A 19528-nucleotide genomic window follows, 5' to 3' on the forward strand; every position below is an offset into this window, starting at 1 on the left:
GCCAGAGCGAATTAAGGGAATTGCCGAAAGCACTACTGAGGAGGACTTTCTGTGTTATTTAAAGCGCGCTCTGATCTCCGCGACAGTGGCTGGCGCCTGCAAATTGCAAACCGTCGGTACGGTCTGAGGGGGAGATTTTGCGTGACGTCTCCATGCAGCCCACCCGGCTGGGCTTTGTTCCATCGGCTCTGCCGGGTCCCCCTCTCAAGAGGCGCTGGGGGTACTCTCCACAGGTGGCGGCGGGTAGGTGGCATCCCACCAGTCCCTCCCTCACTGCACTGAGGGTAGAAAACGAGGGAGGAATTGGCCTTTCCAGGATGGAGCCCAGCCCTCTGTCCCAGACACCCTAGGAGGTCTCCTTGGGCAGCACCACCAGATCTTCTCCACTGGGACAGGTTGGGAACCTCTTCCCAAAGTCACCCTGATGATGTCTCTGTGCGTGGCAGGTTCAAACAAAGTCATGGCCGGCCCATTGGACTTAGCTCAAATCCCTTCTCCGAATCCCTTTGTCTGGCCGATGGTCCATATACAGTCAAACAACGCCACCACCCCGCTCGCATCCACCACCCTGCTCCTCCCTCCCATGCCCACCACTTACTGAGGACTTCCAGCAGGATTTCCAGGCTCTCCCTGTCTCCCACGTTGACGGTCACTTTGTAGATGCCGCTGTCGCTTTCCTGGACGTCCTCCAGCAGGAGAGATCCGTTGGAGGGGTGGAAAACGGCTCGTCCCGCGTAGGGCGGGTGGACGGCTGGGTTGGGAGACCCCCTGGAGTACTGCAGGATGGTGCGGGAGCCGGTGCCGTTGAGGTACTCCCACCGCGTGGAGTAGACGTGCGTGATGTTATCTGGCCCAGGGAGCAGCACCGAGGATCCCACAGGGGCGGCTTTTCTCTCGAGGGGTCCCATCCCTTCCGCAGCCTGTTGCAAAGGCGCCAGCAGCCCTGGGTGGCGGGGAAGGGAAGGTGGTCTGGCAAGATGGGGCAGGTGGGCAGGGCTTGGGAGAGGCTTTGGTAGCCCCTGTGCCGAGGACACACACGGGGTACCTGTACCGCGTGGCCACAGCCTCTCACAAAGCCATCGCCATCGCCCGTCATGGTGCCAGGCAGGGGGACACCCCGGCCGGAGCTGGCAGAGGTGCCTGAACACAGCCCAGGGCGCTTGGAGATGTCTGGCTGCAGGGCTGCGAGCTTCTTCTGCTTGAGCTTTGTGCGTATTTGGGTGGCACTGCCTCCCCGTCTCTGCCCAGAAGGGACTTTCTGACCCTGACCTTGTTCCCATGCCTCATTCCCAATTCCCGGTCTTGTTTGGGGCTGAGAGTGTCCACGCACTCCCAGCACCGCGGGGGCGTAGCTCTCTCCCCAAAACACACAGCGATTTCTGGGCTTGTCACGACCTGGGCTCTAACAGGCACTCGAGGACTTCTAGAGGAGGTGCGGTGGGTAGGTCACAGCTCCATCCCCCCCAAAAAATAAAAGAGCTTTCGAGGAAAGCCAGGCAGAAATCACTACTACAGCCCTATTACTGAAGTGGGTTCTTTAAAAAATAAAAATAATTAAAAAAGTGAGGTTAAAGGGTTTAAAGCAAGGACCAGCCCTAGGCAGAGGAAAGGAGAGGAAGGGTATTATCTACCCAGGCAGAGGTCCGGCCAATAGCCGGAGGCAATCCCCGCACTGCTAGGGGGCTGCTCTGCACCAGGATTTCTGCTAGAGGTCCTCTGCTCCTTGGCAAAGCCCTGGGTCTGGCCCTTGCGCGGAGGCGTCGGGTCTGAGACTCGCTGAGACGGCGATGCCAGCCTGTCCCCAGCCACCCGCCGCCCAGCGACCGCAGCCGCCCTTCCCGGCAAAGCAGACGGTCGGAAAAACCACATTTCCGGCACGGGCAGCGGGGCGGAGGGATGCTGGGCACGCACGGCCTGTGTTTGCTCTTCCCTCTCCACTGATAAGCAGATGTTGGCGTGTATTTACACTGCCGCCTGCCGTCTCTGCCGACAGTCCTGTCCCCTACGCTCCGCCTGGTGATTTTTCTCTTAGCGATTGCGCAGCACAGGTGGGAAAGAAAATAGGTGTAACAACCCAGGTAAATCCAGCTCATCCGGATGATTTTTGTTTCTCACCCTCATAGCCTTGAGAAACAGCTGTCGGGTTTTATTTCGGTGCCTTCGTGCCCCCCCTCAGATCTGTAAGATGTGCAGGGAGAAGAAACAATCCCATGGCTGAACCCCACCCCCCCGCTCTAGGAAAACCCTATTCATAGGATAGGACTAGCAGAAGGTAAGAGAAAATACTTTGTCACAGGCATCTTTTACAACTGCAATATCCACCGCTCAGCCTATAGGCACTCAAACAGAGCTCACTAACCCCACGGCGTCTGAAAATACAGGTGCATTGCAGTGGGTTTCTTTTCTATTTTAGATGCTCGCCCCGAAAATCTCTGTACGTTTGTGCTCCGAGGCAGCCAGTGCATATATAAGAACCACCGCGACATCGCTCACATGAGCATAACAGCAATAAATTTTGTGTTATTACGTATATCAGCCCCAGTATAAATCTACCTGCAGTCGAATTCCAGCCTTGGCACCCCGTGCCGAGCTCTCCAGCTGCTGCTGCCTCCCCTGTCTGTAGGCAGCAAAGCGGAGACACCCTTCCCTTTCGGGTTTTTTTTTGCCCCGTATAAAGAGCCAAACCTATCTGCACCAGGGATCCCCGGGCACAACTGCAAAGCTCTGCCGGAGCCTCGGGCTCCCTGCGGGTCTGCAGCAGGGGAGGCTCTGTCCCGGAGCCCACGGGACGGCACCGGCACCTCGCCCAGCCTGGGGACAATTTACCTGCGAGCAGCACCCAGCGGGTCCCCAGCAGCTCCGCGGGACGGCGCATCGGCATCTGTCGAGGAAAAACGGCTCAAGAATCGTCAGGCTTTTAAAACACCCCCTTTAAAAACCCGCGCCCTACCGAGGAGGACGGGTCAGGCCGTACCGAGCGAGGAGTTCTCACCGTCTTCAGGACCGGATTGGCGATGCTCGCGGGGGCAGCGCCGCGGGGAGCCCCAGCCCGGACCGGCTCCAACCTGGCGGTTTTCCAGCCGATTGCTCCTCTCCCTTCCTTGCTGCCTCCTCTCCCGCCGACCCTTCCCGGGCGGCAGCTCCCCGCTTTCTCCCCGCGCTCTGCGGTGCCAGCCGCTCCGCGGTGCGGCGGGCGGGCGGCGTGGGAAGGCAGAGCTGCCGGATGACTCCCGGCACCGCGGCTGGGAGCAGCGGCTCCCGGCGCTCCGACCGTGGGCGGCCTTTCTGCCGGGGCAGGGCAGAGGGGTATCCCGCAGGGGACGTGCCACGGGGGCACGGGGGCAGAGCCGCAACGTGCCCCACAAATGGCCCTGTTGCAGGAAAAGCCAAGCTTGGCTGCCAGCCCACACCGGGGAGAATAACCCGCCTGACTCCGCTTCTAGGAGAGGTCTCCTATGTCAGTTCTTGCAGCAATATAAAATACAGGGGATGTCCCGGATCATTTCCACGCCTTGGGGGCAGAGGATCCATCCTGGTCCTTTTCTTACAGCTCAGTCATCTTCCATCCCACCCCTGGGAGAGGGTCGCAGCTCCCTGAGCAGAGCAGAGCTGGAACTCATCCTCCAGCCCCTCGCTAGCGGTGGCCGGGGGGGCTCAGGCGGGCTCTGAAATACTCGTCCCACTGCGAGGAACTTCTTCCACCAGCAAGGCAGAGGTGGACTGGGAGCCCCCATGTCCCACAGGCTTTCTGCAAAGGAAGTTTCGTTGTAAGGGAGAGACGCTCCTGGGATCAGAGGATCACCTGGGGACCAAGTTTCATGCTCCAGGCTGAAGAGCAGAGGGACGAGAGATTTGGGAAGGTCTGGGCTCTGCCCCAGAGCACTGGGGAAAGCTTTCCTGCCCTGCCGAGCGCGGCCGGCCCTGTCTGACTCCCCTGGGCCACCAAAACCAGAGTGAGATAGACGCTGGGACAGGACAGCTGTGTGGGAAGCGATGGGTGGATGCAGATGTCATCAGGTCCGGAGCACCAACATGATGATACCCGTTGGCTCCATCAGCCCCGTCCGCGTGCCCCGTGCCAGCCGGGGACAGCACCCAGCCCGCACCCCCCGCCTGCCGAAACATGTGCGACCCGTGTGCCGTGGTCATCCCGATGCTGCCCTTGCTGTCCCTTCACCCATTTCTTGACCCTTCCGTTCTCCACCTGTCTCCTTCCAAAAAAAAAAAATAAATAATGATGATCTCTAGAGGTCCCTTCCAACTCTGAAAATTCCGTGATTCCGTGAATAATAATACGCCTGTAATTACTTTTCCCCCCATTGGTCCTCATTTTGCTACATCCATCCCCAAATTTAGTATCGCTGGCACCTTTACCTGGACAATCTCGGCGAGACAATCCGCGTCATTCAGGTGCAGCCCCAGCGGGCTGGACAGACATTTTTGGACAGGAAGGACAATGACCTTTAAGAGAAGCGGAGCTTACAACTAGCTCGGTGCAAAGCAAAATGTTTTGTCTGTGTGGTAAAGGGGAGGCTGCTTCCACTCAGATTCTGCCTTTCATGTTGTTTTGTGGCCAAGTGTGCATTTACTTTTTTAATTTAACTTCTCTTTGTCCCCGTGCTCAGCAGAGCACAAGTTCCCTGTTCCCGCCCGCTTGGTTCCTCAATGCAGGGCCGGGTATTTGCAGGGTCACATCCCACATCCGTTGGCGTATTTGTCATCGCAGCGAAGGGTTGCTGCGTTCTGCGTGTGGTTTACGTGAGTTTGGGACCTCTGGGAAGTGAAAGGCAGCGGAAAGCAGCGCGAAGGCAGAGGGGCAAGACACAAGCAGGAAAACACAATTTGTGGAAAGGAACCTCAGCTCTGTCCTTTCCCCGGGGACGTTCTCTCCGCGGAGCAGCAGGTTTCTTGGGGAGCCCTTGGCAGCTGCAACGGATGCGTCAACGCGCAACAGCAACGTTGGGGGTGACCACTCGCCCACAAGCGTCTTCAGAAAGACACTGAAGGATGAAGCTTTCATTCTTCAGGCAGATATTTCCTTTGCTTGCAGGATGAGCTGCTGTAGATGAGTGTTGCCCACCCGCCTCTCCCACCACATCCCCATCACCCGTATCCACCTCTTCATTTAACTGCTGCAAAGAGTAACTTCTATCAGTCCTATTAACCCTTCCACGTTGCTGGAGGGAAACTTCGAAAACGTGTTCTCTGCTTAATCTTCGATAAACAAGATGAAAAAAATGAGGCAGGTTTCTGCTAGCGCTTAACTCCTTTCACAAGTATTGTAGAAGCTTTTCCAGCACTTGCGTTGCACCCTGCACCTTCTGAGGGCTGGGAGAGACCGAACAGCACGTACAGCAGCACCAACCCCTAAGTGTTGGCTGCGAGGAGGTGTTTGCAAACCCGCCGCTTCGGGCTTATTGTGATGGGAGATAAGAAGAGCAGGCAACCATCAGCAGACGTGATAGCCCAACCCCAGGCCCCTCTCTCTTCCCACGCTGCTGCGGCCCAAAAGTCACGAAGGGACGATTGTTGGTCTCTGCTAGAAATCAGAAGCCCGTGGATGAAAAAGTAAATTGCGTTTTCCGCTCAAAATCATCATCCCTGTTGCAGATACCGGTTGGACGCCCCTCCACCCCCAGCAGGACCAAGCCCGGGATGCAGCAGGAGTGTGCAGGGAGCAGCTGATGGCTGTTCACCCCCTTCTGCGGTCCCCAGGCTGGAGAAGACACACTGCCACCCCCTTGCAGTCAAGGGCAATGGGGAAAGACTCATGAGTCCTGCCCGCAAAACTACTGAGCCGGACAGTGGCATGTTGGGGCAGCACGGGCAAGGAGAGGGCTTTGGTCTAGGCGGTGCGCTCCTGGCCATCACCAGTACCCGAGCGGGTGCTCAGCAGAGGTGTCTGCGCAGAGCTTCGCATATGGGGGTTCCTGAAATTCTCCACCTAGGACTAAACGGGAGGGAAAAAGCAGTCGGTAAACGGGAGTCGGATTCACCTGATCTGTGCCAGTGAAGAAGGTGGTGTCTGGAGACCCAGGTCTGGGAAACCCGGGGACAGCGAGCTCTTCCAGCCTGTTGACGTGCCGAGAGGTCTGGCTTGAAGCCTTGGCACTCAACCGTAATCCTGACTGGGCTGCGTTCATCACCTGAAATCAGCTCCAGTAGCCATGATACGCATCCCGCGGGCTCTGAGCAACCCCTGTAACGAGGGACAACTGTGACGCTTTTTGCCTCTAAACAAATAGTGTGGCTGAATCCCAGAATGACGGAATAGCTGAGGCTGGCACGCACCTCTGGAGATGATCTAGTCCAAGCCTCTGCTCAAGCAGGGTCACCTACAGCAGGTTGCCCAGGACCACGTCTGGGCCTGGTTGTTTAGCCAGTTTTCAACTAATGAAACCGATAAATCTGTTTATCTAACCAACACTTTGTCAGCTTCTCTACGAGGATGCTATAGAACGTGGTGTCAAAAACCTTACTAAAATCAAGGTAGACAACACCCACTGCTCTCCCCTTGTCCACCAAGCCGGTCACCTCACTGCAGAAGGCTATCAGGTTGGTTAAGCAGGGTTTCTCATTCATAGATCCGTGCTGACTCCTCCTGATCACCTTCATGTTCTTCATGTGCCGGGAAATGGTTCCCAGGATTAGCTGCTCCATCACCTGCCCAGGGATTGAGATGTGTCTCTCTGCCCTGTAGTTCCCTGGATCCTCCTTCTTACCCCTTTCTGAGGATAGGAGGTCTCCTCCAGCCTTCAGAAACCTCTCCCAGTTGCCACAACCTTTCAAAGACTACCAAGAGTGGCCTCCCAATGCCGTCAGCCAGCTCCCTCAGGACTTGTGGGTGCATCCTCTTGGGGCCCATTGGCACGTCTGACTTGCTTAAGCGCTACCTGACCCGATCCTCTCCCACCGAGGGAGTCCTCCTCTCTGTGGACCTTCTCCAGGCCCTTGGATTGCTGAAAGCTGGTCTTACTGGTAAAAAAATGAGGTGAAGGCGGCTTTGGGTGCCTTGACCATGTCCTTTGTCACCGGGCCCAGCACCTGTTCAGCAGCAGCCTCCAGGACGGTATTCAGCCACACGGGCCTGGGATGGATTGAAAGCGGCAGAATAAATGATGCTGAGCAGCATGGCCGTTGAGAGGACGGGTGCAACCACTTGAAGTCTTTAAAATACAAGGCTGCACGTATCCAGCGGGAGGAAGCTCGCTCTGAGACGCAGCCAGCGAGCGCCTGAGGTCTGCAAGCACAGAGCCATTTGTGGCCGCAAGGAAAGCCACACTGACCTTTAAAAGCTTCAAAGAGCAAACAAAGATGGGGCTGGGGGTGGGGGGGGACACAGCCCTGCAAAGAAGCTGCTCAGAGAAGGAAATGAAAATGCAGAGGTGGCCAGCAAGGCGGCGGCGTGGGTTGGAGACAGGGACGGGAGATACGGTGTAGGCGAAGACCAAATGTCTTTTGTGGTGGGAGCTCAGGGTGAGCAGAGAGATGGCGCGGTGCGACAAACGCAGCTATTCCCGCGGCAGCATCGAGGGCTCACCCTTTCGTGGCATCCATTTATGAAGAGTGACGAAGCCCCATGTTTTGGTACATACTACCCGGCTTTCCGTGAAGCCCAGAGGGAAACGAAATCGATTTATGCCCACGCTGAAATTTAAAGATGCCTGAAAACGCGGGTGCTGCTGGGGGAGACGTGGCCTTTGAACTTTAAACTAGAATTACGCAGCTCAACCTTCTTCCACCCATGCATACAGGTTTGAGGAAATGGCATTTCGCGCCGGGAAATCCATTGCAGATAAAGCCCCATCTTCCTGTGCTTCAAAGGGACATCTCAAACCCGCGGCGGAGGAACCCGCTGCCCGGGGATCCCGAGGCCAAGCGCACGTCGCTGCAGGAAGAGTCTGCTCAACAATTACTCGGTATACTTATGAAAATAAGGGCCACTTCTCAGGTCAAAGAACCTTCACGTATTCTTTTAATATGACAAAACTATCGGTAGTGAACCTGGGACACACGATTAAAATCCGTTTAATGCTCTCCGTTACCCCTCAAATTAAGGTGCGTCTATGCAAGCAAGCTTCCCACGGGCCAGCTGCTGATTTGCCTTTGCCTTAAGGCACCTCTCTCTTACGCCGGGTGTCTTTGTACTCTCGGAAAGTCTCGAGGAGAAACCGAAACCAGCTCACCCCTCAAATTCGAGAGAGACGGCAGTTCGAGGCAAACGACGGCGTTTCTGCACTCCACATCCCTTACAGGCCAGGCTCGGGGTGCGGAGGGGGGGCACCGAGGGCGCCACAGCACTGAGAAAAGCATCCTCTTGGCTTCCAGGCACCACCACCTTCTGCAAAGCTCCTGCTCGAGGCAGCTCCCACAGTCAAACCAGGAGATGGTAGGGCCCCGTGTCCAGTCTTGGTGGACCAGGAGAAGTTATGGTTGTGTACACGGCCTCCAGCGTCGGTCTGGGCTGTGGTGGTTCAAAGCTGTCTCCAACGTTGGTGTAGATGGTTGCCACGTCCCTCGCCATAGTGCTTTCCATGTGGGACTCCTCCCCGTTTGAGACCTAGAGGAGCACAAAGGAAAGACCAAAGGGGAGAGCCTTCTCCAGAGGCTGCCTTGGGATCAGGAGGGGTCCAGAGCTCCTGACCGGCCGCACGCACTGAGGTTAAGTTGGCAGAGGCAGGAGCTACGTACAGCCCGGACGGTGTTACCCACGGTAGCGCCGGGGGAAGGTTGGTCCCAGTTCCCCCCACCCCACGGGTGCAAAACCGGCTCAGCCCACCAGGTACACTGGAGGAGGGTGACATCTCCTTTGCCCAAGGACCTCTCGGACAAAACAGGCACGGCCTGGAGAGCAGACGGGAGAGCTCCATGGATGCTGGAAACGGGGATGAAAACCTTTGCTGAGGTTTTGCCGTGGTTTCCAGAGCAGAGAGCACAGGGTGGGGAACCCGCCCTCCACCTTGGCTGTTTCCACCAGAAAAAGATAATCACAACCCCCTCTTTGCCCTCGTTGTGTGGAGACCACTGTAGGCTGGCAGGACCGGCGGGACGTGCTCTCTTGGAGCACTCTCCTACTTCTGGGACATCTGCCGCCCCCGTGGGGTCACCTTCCCCAGCGCCAGGTGGGGGGCAGAGAAATGACTCAAGTCATCAAGATGGCGAGAGCCGTCTTGCTCTCGCGTCTCCTGCTTGAGTTCCTTTGCCTCTTCCTCTCTGCTTTATTCGTTTTTCACAGGCGAGGAACCCTGGTGAGTCCCCGGGACTGCCCACACCGCTCCCCGAAGAAGCGCTTTAACGTAAATTGAGGGGACCAGGAAGCAGGGAGGGGTGATTACGCCCCCGTCTCTCTGCATTGAACCCTTCTGCGTTTTTCCTGCTGCCGGCCAGCGCTGCCCCGAGGCTCCTCAGCCGCGCGGGTACCCTTCGGGCCGGTTTGGGGTCTGAGAGGGAGGGAGGGGGAAGGGAAGCGCGCAGCTGGGGAAAGGGCAAGGCACTTTGCAGCCTTCCCTCGCAATAATGAATTAACTTCCTAATTTTATATCCGGCCCCCGACCCGTGCAGCTCAGTACGTCTTATTCAAGGCAGCAGTTAGCGGTGACCCGGCTGCCTGTGCCCACGAGGTTTCAGGTTTTCCCCTCTACCTGCTGCTGTTTAATGAGTCTCTTCTTCCGCTGAGCCACACCTAGGGAAAAAAAAGAGAGTTTTACTATCCGGCAGACACCCCGACGGTGGGCACCTTCCTCTCTCCCAGCGCTGGGGAGCCGGGATTGCTCCACCGGCGCTTTCACCGAGGAGGGTGAGGTGGGTTTTGCCTTTCGGATGGAGATTTCTGCAACGACTCTCTCAAAGCGCAAACGAAACCTCTCCCTCGGAGAGAAATTAATTTGCTTCCCGGCAAAGGCATCCTCGGGAATGAAGGTTTGGAAGGCATCGCTGGGGGAAGCTGTGGAGATACACACCTCGTTGACTTATTTTACTGTGGACCCCCCCCCCCCCCGGGGTGTCTCCCTAGTTGGAGGTTTGAAGTAGCCACAGCAGAATAGCCATGGCCACACGTAGAAGATGCGCTTCAGCATCCATAAACTTGTACCCATTTTACAGACTAGATCCGTGGCAGTACCTGGCTTCTGGTCTCAGCACCGCAAAGTACGAGTTCACCCGAAACCCATTGCAACAGCCCTGTGCTGTGTTTCTGCTTCATTATGAGCTTGAAAAGCGTTCAGCAGCTCTTATGACTGGGAGGAGGGGGCGCGTTTGGGAGGTGCTCTCACAGGAGGAAGCGTTTTGGTGGGAAGAGCAGAAGCCGCGCAACTCCTGAGCCCTCCGCTGCCCTTAACGCCCGAGAATACGCCTGGGCGAGCTGGAGGACGCAGACCCGGGAGGGTAAAAAGCAGGAGCAGATCCACTCACCCCGGTACCATATGCAGCAGAAGAGCAGGAACAGCAGGAGGAGGACGACGGAGGAGCAAACCCCACTTACCCAGGTGTTGATTTGCGCCGGGGTGTCTGCCGATCGAAAGAAAACAGGTGGTGTCAGAGTTTTGTTTTGTTTTTTTTTTTTTTTTTTTTTTAAACAAGCGATTGCAGCAACTCCACCGCCTTTTCTGGAGCCTTCCTGCTGACCGCAGCACTCTCCGTGGGGTCAGAGAGCAGCGCGAGGAGCCGGAGGAGGAGCAGCGCTGCGGGCACCGGGGTCGAAGGAGATACTGCACCACAAAAAAGCCTCTCCCCCCTCCCCCAAACACACATCTACAGCTCAAGCTTTAACGAGTCTCCTTTCCCCCCACTGCCTGCACCCCTGCCTGTGCCGTGGGGGTTCACTGCTCAGCCCCACAACCGCTCAGGGGGTGTGCGGTGGCCATGGGTCCCCCGGCCCCAAAGCCACCCAGGAGGGTTCCCTGTCCCCACCGCCGGGAGGACGGCTGACACCCCCCTGATATCTCTATCCCGGGTGGAGTGCGAGCGATGCGCCCGTCTCGCGGCACCGCTGGAGCGCGCGGGGAAGGGGCTCACCAGCCCCGGCGAAGAGGGCGCAGGGGTTCGGGTGCTACGCACAGCGATTTCTCTTGAGCCGTGCCACCGAGATTATTTCATGTACGTTCTAGCTCGGGCGGCGGCGGAGCTGGGGGGGAGTCGCTGGCAGGGAGGAAGGGAAAGCGTTCTCTGTCTGGTGCCCCGAGAGATGGCAGAGGAGGCGAACTGGGAATTCACTGAATGCAAAGTTAGGACCTCAAAGACGGCTGGGGTCACTGCGGAGGGTGATAGAGCCGGCGAGGGAACAGCAAGGGACAAGCGCAGGGAGAGCGGTGGGCGCGAGGCACATCATCGGGGCCAATAAAGGCGCCGGACTCGGGCAGGTTGAAGAAGGAGCCCGTCCTGCCGGAGGGGCCGAGGCTGCCAGCGGAACCGACGGCCCCGGGACACCCGCGCCTTGCTCAGGTGGGAATAGCAACCATTTCATGGGTTTTCCTTAGCCCGTGAGGCCACGGATTTATCCCCGAGTGCCCCATTCTCCCCAGTGAATACGGGATTTCCCCCAGTACAGGGCTCAAACCCCGCGGGCGGGTTTCTCAGCCCATCCCGCTCCTCTGTGCCGTACCCGCTGGGCGAGGGCACCGCTGGCGACAGAGCATCTCTCGCGTGGAGACAACCAGCCGCACAGGAAGCCCCGAGCCCCGGCGCAGCTGGCAGCGCGGCACAGGACGGGTTTCCTGTCGTGAGACGAAAAGACCTACAGCAGCCCGTAAGGCATCCCTGGAAATCCTCTCTACACGGCAGCAGCGCGTCCCTTCCAGAGGAGGGACCGACACTCCGCCAGCGCCCGCTCCCTCCCGCGCGCGCCGCCCGGGAAGCGCAGGAGATGTCCACGCAGAGTGTGCTGGCACTTACCCTCGCCGGGACACTGAGGGGTGGGACGTGGCTCGTGCACGGTCAGGGTGACATTCCGGGTTTGATAGGACGGTTTGAAGGCGACGGTGTAAACCCCGCTGTCGCTCAGCCGCAGGTCCCGCAGCAGCAGGGACCCGTTCTCGGGGAAGAGCTCAGCACGGCCACGGTACGTGGGGCTGAGGAAGACTTGTGCAGAGCAGTTGCTGGGAGCCCCCCCGGCACCCAGGGAGCAGTTAAACGCTGTGCAGACGGTGAGTGCGTATGAGGAGTTGGGGAACATCCAGTAAATTAGCACTGGGAATTGAGGGGCACCATCAAACCCGTAGGAGATGGGCAGGAGCGCCGACTGCCCCCGGGTGCCGTTGACCGACTCCTGATGCACTTTGATGAGGACCGCCAGGTTCCCCCCTGCCGAGAAGGGGATGGGGCAGCTCAGCGCCACGCTCCCCCCGGCAGGGCCAGAGCGGGGGCTGTCCCCGCTGCCCCTTCCCCTCGCCAGCCCACCCCGGGGGCGGTGGGTTGTGGCCCCCCTCACCCCCCCATCCACCGGCTGTACCCCCACACGCACAACCCCTTCTCAGCAACACGCAGTGCACCATCCGCATATTTTTTTGGGGGGCGGTGGCGGCGATTTTCTGGGGTCTGCGATGTGCGGCTGTGAGGGGCTGTGCCCCCCCGGGGCTCGCAGGGCGCTGGGTGGGCTGAGCCCACCCGTGAGCCCCGGGGAGGGCTGCGAGATGGGCTCCAAACCCCCAACCCCTTCGCCGCCCTCCGCCCCTCGGCCCTTCAGCGCACTGCGCCCTTTCGCCGTCCCGGTTTGCCCCTCTGCCCACCGACACCGACACCGCAGCCGCTCTCCGTCCTCGTGCTGCGGGAGGAACAGGGGAGGCAAAAGCACAGCCCCTCCTGCCGGGGGACGGAGCAGCCCCCCGCCACCACCGTGACAGGTCCCCCATGGCGCATGTCATGGGGACGCCGATGCTGGGGGGCCACCGCTGAGCTGTCCCCGCCACCCAGGCGAGGAGCCACACCGGCATCACCCCGCACGGCACCACTGCGCCGGACGGCTGCCGGCCACGCTCCCCGTCCCCCGGGACCCCCACACTCACCCAGGAGCAGCAGGAGGGCGCCGAGGCTCCAGCGGCACCGCCCGGAGGACATCTCCTCTGGGTGCCGGCGCCGAGCCCTGACCACGGCGCAGGAACCCGAGCGGGAGCTCGCACCAGTCGGTCACCACGCCTCTGGCACGGGGTCAAAGCCACCAGGGCTGTGCGCCGAGGCCGCCCACCAGCATCTCCCCGCCGTCGCCTCGGCAGGGGAGGAAGTCGGTGACTCTTCCTCAGTCCCCCGCGCGCCGCGGGGCTGGTTGGCGAGCGAGCGTGCGAGCCCGGGCTTTCTTCCTGTGCTCGGCGATGGCAGCCGATGGGCGGCCGCCAGCGCCGGCGGTGGGAGGCGGGGGGAGAAGGGGGTCCCGGCCGCAGCCCCACGGCTGCCCTGCCCCGCTCGCCGCTGGCCCTCGCCGGGGCCAAAGGGGCTGCAACGCTGCGGGCAGAGGTACAAACCCACCGGTGGGCGGGAGCAGCGCGGGACAGGGAGATGCCCAAGCCCTCTCTGGGCAGGCAGGGCTGCAGGCAGGGCTGCAGGCAGGTGGACAGAGCTGCAGGCAGGGCTGCAGGCAGGGCTGCAGGCAGGTGGACAAGGCTGCAGGCAGGCTTGCAGGGAGCGAGCATGGGCTGCAGGCAGAGCTGCAGGCAGGCAGTACAGGCTGCGAGCCAGTCCCAGCAGGCAGGTGGGCAGCAGAGCTGCAGGCAGGGCTGCAGGCAGGTCCCAGCAGAGTGGGTTGAAGGCAGGCAGGCAGGCAGAGATGCAGACAGAACTGCAGGCCGGGCTGCAGGCAGGTCCCGGCAGGCAGGTGGGCAGCAGAACTGCAGGCAGGGCTGCAGGCAGGTCCCAGCAGAGTGTGTTGAAGGCAGCAGGGCAGGCAGAGATGCAGGCAGGGCTGCAGGCAGGGCTGCAGGCAGGTCCCAGCAGGCAGGTGGACAAGGCTGCAGGCAGGCTTGCAGGGAGGAAGCATGGGCTGCAGGCAGCTCCCAACAGGCAAGGCTGCAGGCAGGTCCCAGCAGGCAGGTGGGCAGCAGAACTGCAGGCAGGGCTGCAGGCAGGTCCCAGCAGAGTGGGTTGAAGGCAGGAGGGCAGGCAGAGCTGCAGGCAGGGTGCAGGCAAGCAGGCAGTATGGGCTGCAGGCAGGTCCCCGCAGGCAGTACGGGCGGCAGGCAGGAGGACAGGGCTGCAGGCAGGGAAGCAGTACAGGCTGCAGTCAGGTCCTAGTGGGCAGGCAGAGCTGCAGGCAGGAGGGCAGTCATGTAGGCAGGTCCCAGCAGGCAGGGCTGCAGGCAGGTCCCAGCAGGCAGGGCTGCAGGCAGGTGGACAAGGCTGCAGGCAGGCTTGCAGGGAGCAAGCATGGGCTGCAGGCAGGTCCCAACAGGCAGGGCTGCAGGCAGAGCTGCAGGCAGGCAGTACAGCCTGCCGGCAGGTCCCAGCAGGCAGGTGGGCAGCAGAGCTGCAGGCAGGTGGACAAGGCTGCAGGCAGGTCCCAGCAGAGTGGGTTGAAGGCAGGCAGGCAGAGATGCAGACAGAACTGCAGGCAGGGATGCAGGCAGGTCCCAGCAGGAAGGTGGACAGGGCTGCAGGCAGGGGTGCAGGTAGGGCTGCAGGCATGGGTGCAGGCAGGGCTGCAGGCAGGTCCCCGCAGGCAGAGCGGAGAGGAGGTTCCCGGCTGCAGAGAGGGCAGAGCTTCTCCCCGAGCGGGGCCGGGGGCAGCCCGGGGGCGGCAGCGGTTGTGCCGGGGAGCTGCTGCGGTGGGCAGGGGACCCCCCCGGGGAGGGGCAGCGTGAGCTGCAATCGCGGGAGCGAGGGGACAGCTCGGCCCCGGGTACCGCCATCCCCCCGCGTCCCCCCGCCAGCGCCTCGGGGCTGCACCTCTGCACAGCTCCCACTGCCCCGCGCTGCTCCCCCAGTTAGCGACTGCCAGCGCCCTGTTAGTGAGGGGGGGAGATGGGCGGTGGGTCCGGTCCCTCTCGTATGCGGCCACCCCCTCCGAGAGGCAGCCGGGGCAGCAGTTGAGCCCCATCCCTCCGTCTTCACGTGCTCTCGGTTGCTGCTGTTGGGAGCCCACCACGGCTCGGTGGCCACAACGGCGGGACGGGGGTCAGCTGCAGCGGGGATGGGGCTACCGACCTCCACAGCCCCCTCGGCTGCAGCAACACAGCATCCCGGACTGGTGGGGGCTGGAAGGGCCCTCTGGAGCTCCCCCAGTGCCACCCCCCGACAGAGCAGGGGCACCTCCAGCAGTGGCACAGGACACCTCCAGGCGGGTTTGGAATGGCTCCAGAGGGGGAGACTCCCCCCCTCTCTGGGCAGCTGTGCCAGTGCTCTGCCGCCCGCACAGGAGAGAAGTCCCTCCTCAGGTTGAGATGGAACTGCCCATGGTCACGTTTGTGCCCGTTCCCTCTTGTCCTGTCACTGGGCACCACTGGAAAAAGACTGTTCCCACCCCCCGGCACCCTCCCTTGAAGGATTTATGAGCATTGATAAGATCCCCCTCAGCCTTCTCTTCTCCAGACTAAAAAGCCCCGAGTCCCTCGGCCTTTCCTCATCAGAGAGATGCCCCAGTCCCCTCATCACCTCTGTAGCCCTTTGCTGGACCCTCTCCAGCAGTTCCCTGCCCTTCTTGACCCGGGGAGCCCCGAACTGGCCACAGTGCTCCAGATGTGGCCTCCCCGGGGCAGAGCAGAGGAGGAGGATGACCTCCCTCGCCCTGCTGGCCACACTCTGCTTGATGCCCCCCAGGATGCCATTGGCCTTCTTGGCCACCAGGGCCCATTGCTGCCTCATGGGTGTCCTATTGTCCCCCAGGACTCCCAGGTCCCTTTCCCCAGAGCTGCTCTCCAGGAGGTCAGCCCCCAACCTGTACTGGTGTATGGGGTAACACAACAAGATGTGTGTGGGGTCACCTCTCACCTGGTCACACGTGGGAAAACCCCAGTGTGGGTGACAGCCGAGGGGTCCCCGCTCTTCCACCCGCAGGGAACCACCAGCCAATGCCCGGCAGAAGCAGCCCCTGGTTCCTGGCAGCCCTGCGCTGGGGGGCCGTGACCCCCCGGGGCTTGCCAGGATCTTTGGGGACATTCCCTCCCCTCCTGCTCGGCGGCCGGCCCGGCCCCAAGCGCTGCGGCAGACGCAGCCCCGGGTCCCGCGGGGACAGGCTGTGGGAGGACGGGGAGTTGGTGTGGCCGGGGAGGGGGTGCGGGATGGGGTGAGGGGGGGTCTGGGTGCCGGGAGCGGTGCTGCCCCGGGGGAAGGGCTGCGTGGCTGCCGGCAAACCGGTCCCCTTCCCCTCGCCGGGATGGAGAGCTGGTCCAGGGCGGGAGCGGGGACACAAAGCGCTGCAGCGGAGGGCTCCGCGCCGTGGGTGGCCCTCGGGGACGGCGTCAGGGTGGGCAGCGCTGGTGTCAGACCCCGACCCTGGTCCCGCCGCCCTGCGGGGACGGCGGGTGTGGGGACGGGCACCCTCTGCCGTGAGCCCACGGGCAGGTCGGGGCGGCCGCCGCTGCCGGGGGCTGTGCGGGACGTGGATTCCAGCGGGACACGAGGCGAAGCACAACCCCTTCCCGCGGGGGGAAGCTGAGCCAGTCCAGCGGGGCCACTGGGAGACCGTTTTAGACTGGGGAAAGCTCTGCCCGGTGGGCAGGAGTGTCCCGGGCACGTTTGCCGGTGCAGAGCGAGCGCTCGGTGGCGCGGGACAAAGCCCGTGCACTCCGCCATAGGACGGCCGCGCGTTCCCCGGCCCCGGGACTCCGCCAGCAGCGCGGGGAAAGCCGGAGCGAGCGGGTGAGAGGAGGCAAACCAGGCTGAGCAAAGGGTTCGGGGCGTTTATCCCGTGCCGACACGGCCAGGAGGGCGCTGCCCCGAGCGAGCGGCAGCTCTGCTTTTGGGTACCACCTCCGGCTGCTCCCGCGCATCCCCCCTCTGCTCCTCAGTGGCGCCCAAAAGCTTCGAGAAGCGGCATCATCCCAGCGGCGGAGCTGCTCAGGGCTGCAGCCGTCTCTGCCGGCTGCCGGTGCCCGGGACGGAGCGGGACGTGGCGTTTGATGCCTTCCCGGAGCATCCCTGCGGGCACAAAGCAGAAGTTATCCCAAACCATCGGGCTGCCGCTGCCACAGAAGGCACCGGGGACAGCCGTGTCCTTCGTCCAGCGGATCCGCGGGGTCTCTCCGCTGCGACACGGCCTCGCGGCAGCTCTGCTCCGGGGAGCAGCGTCACCAAAGCCATGTCACCTCGGCGGCGCGGAGCGCGGCTGCCCCCAGCCCTGGCGGAGCAGCCAGCTCCATCCCCGGCACTCCCGCCCTGGCCACGGGCCGGCAGAGCCCAAGGCCCCGCGCCCGGAGAGGTGCGCGCTCACCCTGTGCCACGGGAGGTGGAAGAGCAGCTGCAGGAGCAGCAGGACGAAGCAGTAGCAGGTTCCGAAGACGTGGCAAGGGACGCGCGGGGCGGTTCCACCTGCAGCAGGAGAGACGGCAAGCCGCCGGGCACGGTTTGCCGCGGAGCGTTCCCCCTGTGCTGTGCCTGCGGCTGCCGTGGGCAGCCCGACGTGGGCACTGCCCGCACTGCCGCGGGACGCGGAGAGGAATCCCGCTCTCAGACCCAAACGCACCCCTCGTGCTCCGTCCCCCTCTCTATCTCATGGGCTTCCCGCGGGACATCCCCGGAGGGGCGCGACGCCGTCCCCGGGCAGAGCAGACAGAGCACCTGAGGGCCCTCAGTGCCTCCCGGACCCTCCGGCATTGAGGGTGCAGCGCCGCAGCCCTTCCCCAGCACCGCACGACGCGCACACACCGTCCCAGGAGGTGTCCTGCAGCTAACGACCCCCCCCCCCCGCCTGCCTTTGCGGGGTCCTCCTCCTCCTCCTCCTCCTCCTGCTGCCGGGAAGGGGACCCCAAAGTGGTCCATCCCACGAGACAAAGCTCCCGATTCCGCCCCGATAACGGCGCCCACCGCAGCCCTGCGCATCACAGACTGCTTCTTATGAGAGGAGGAATGGGAAAATGAACCCCCCCGTTGCCCCAAACCCGCCACCCCGAGCTGAGGTCCCCCTGAAAGTCCCCTCTGGATGGCGGTGAGAGTGCTGAGAGGGGTTAGGGACAGAACCGGGGGACAGGGTGGCCGGGCTGGTGCATGGCCCCTTCTCTGTCTCCAGCCCCCCTTTGCGGGAGTCCCCGGGCGCAGGGACAGGCTCGGACCTTACACTTACCCTCGCCGGGACACCGAGGGGTGGGACGCGGCTCGTGCACGGTCAGGGTGACATTCCGGGTTTGATAGGACGGTTTGAAGGCGACGGTGTAAACCCCGCTGTCGCTCAGCCGCAGGTCCCGCAGCAGCAGGGACCCGTTCTCGGGGAAGAGCTCAGCACGGCCACGGTACGTGGGGCTGAGGAAGACTTTTGCACAGCAGTTGCTGGGAGCCCCCCCGGCACCCAGGGAGCAGTTTAACACTGTGCAGGTGGTGAGTATGTATGAGGAGTTGGGGAACATCCAGTAAATTAGCACTGGGAATTGAGGGGCACCATCAAACCCGTAGGAGATGGGCAGGAGCGCCGACTGCCCCCGGGTGCCGTTGACCGACTCCTGATGCACTTTGATGAGGACCGCCAGGTTCCCCCCTGCCGAGAAGGGGATGGTGCAGCTCAGCGCCATGCTCCCCCCGGCAGGGCCAGAGCGGGGGCTGTCCCCGCTGCCCCTTCCCCTCGCCAGCCCACCCCGGGGGCGGTGGGTTGTGGTCCCCCTCACCCCCCCATCCACCGGCTGTACCCCCACACGCACAACCCCTTCTCAGCAACACGCAGTGCACCATCTGCTTTTTTTTTTGGGGGTGGTGGTGATTTTCTGGGGTTGTGCGGCAGTGAGGGGCTGTGCCCCCCCGAGCTCGCAGGGCACTGCGTGGGATGGGAAACACCAGTCAATCAGCCCAAGAGGGAATTTTTTGATCCCTCGCAGGAACGGGCACAGCCGGGGGTCGGCTCAGCTGTGGGGATGCTCCCGGGGCTCAACCTGTGATTTCCAACCCACATCTCAAACCGGAGAAACCCTTTTCACCTGTATATTACCATCGCATAGAGGAAAGCAGAAGAGATCTGCTGAAGCTACAGCCCCTCTGCCCTCATCCCCCTTCACGGGCTGTCCGGCGGTCACCAGTGGAAGTCACACAGCGGCGATACCGCAGTAGACACCATGAGCAGCAGCGCAGCGAGCGGCTCTGCGGGGTCCAGCTGGACACGGCCCGCTCGGGGGGCGGCTCCGGCAGATGCTCGGCAATGAGTATGGGAACCATACTGTGGTGCTCCCCCCCCCCTAAATTTTCTAGCCTTCTGTGGTTCAGGAGAGCGCTCCGTGGTCACCATCAGCTCCTTCCCCTTATCCTCTGAGCTCAGCGCTATCCCACTCCCCGCTTTTCCATCCCCCAAGTCGCTCTCTGCCTGTCCCATCCCGGACGTACCCACCAGCGCCAGGACGGAGCAGAGGACGCAGCATCCCTGCAGAGAGCTCATGTCTTCCTTGCCTTGTAGGTGCAGTGAAGGTACTGT

The 19528-nt window shown here is 61.9% G+C and overlaps 1 long non-coding RNA gene across 1 annotated transcript; it reads right to left on the minus strand.

The window, feature by feature from the left end:
- Nucleotides 1-7960: 7960 nt before the first annotated feature.
- On the minus strand, nucleotides 7961-10597 carry LOC309675723. Its single transcript, XR_014269525.1, has 3 exons — nucleotides 10411-10597; nucleotides 9642-9682; nucleotides 7961-8560 (listed from the first exon to the last, which is right to left on the minus strand). It is a non-coding gene; the product is annotated as an uncharacterized lncRNA (long non-coding RNA).
- Between the last annotated feature and the right edge of the window lie 8931 nt (nucleotides 10598-19528).

Source organism: Vanellus vanellus (assembly GCF_965231255.1).
Source record: "Vanellus vanellus genome assembly, chromosome: 10".
Lineage (NCBI taxonomy): Eukaryota > Metazoa > Chordata > Aves > Charadriiformes > Charadriidae > Vanellus > Vanellus vanellus.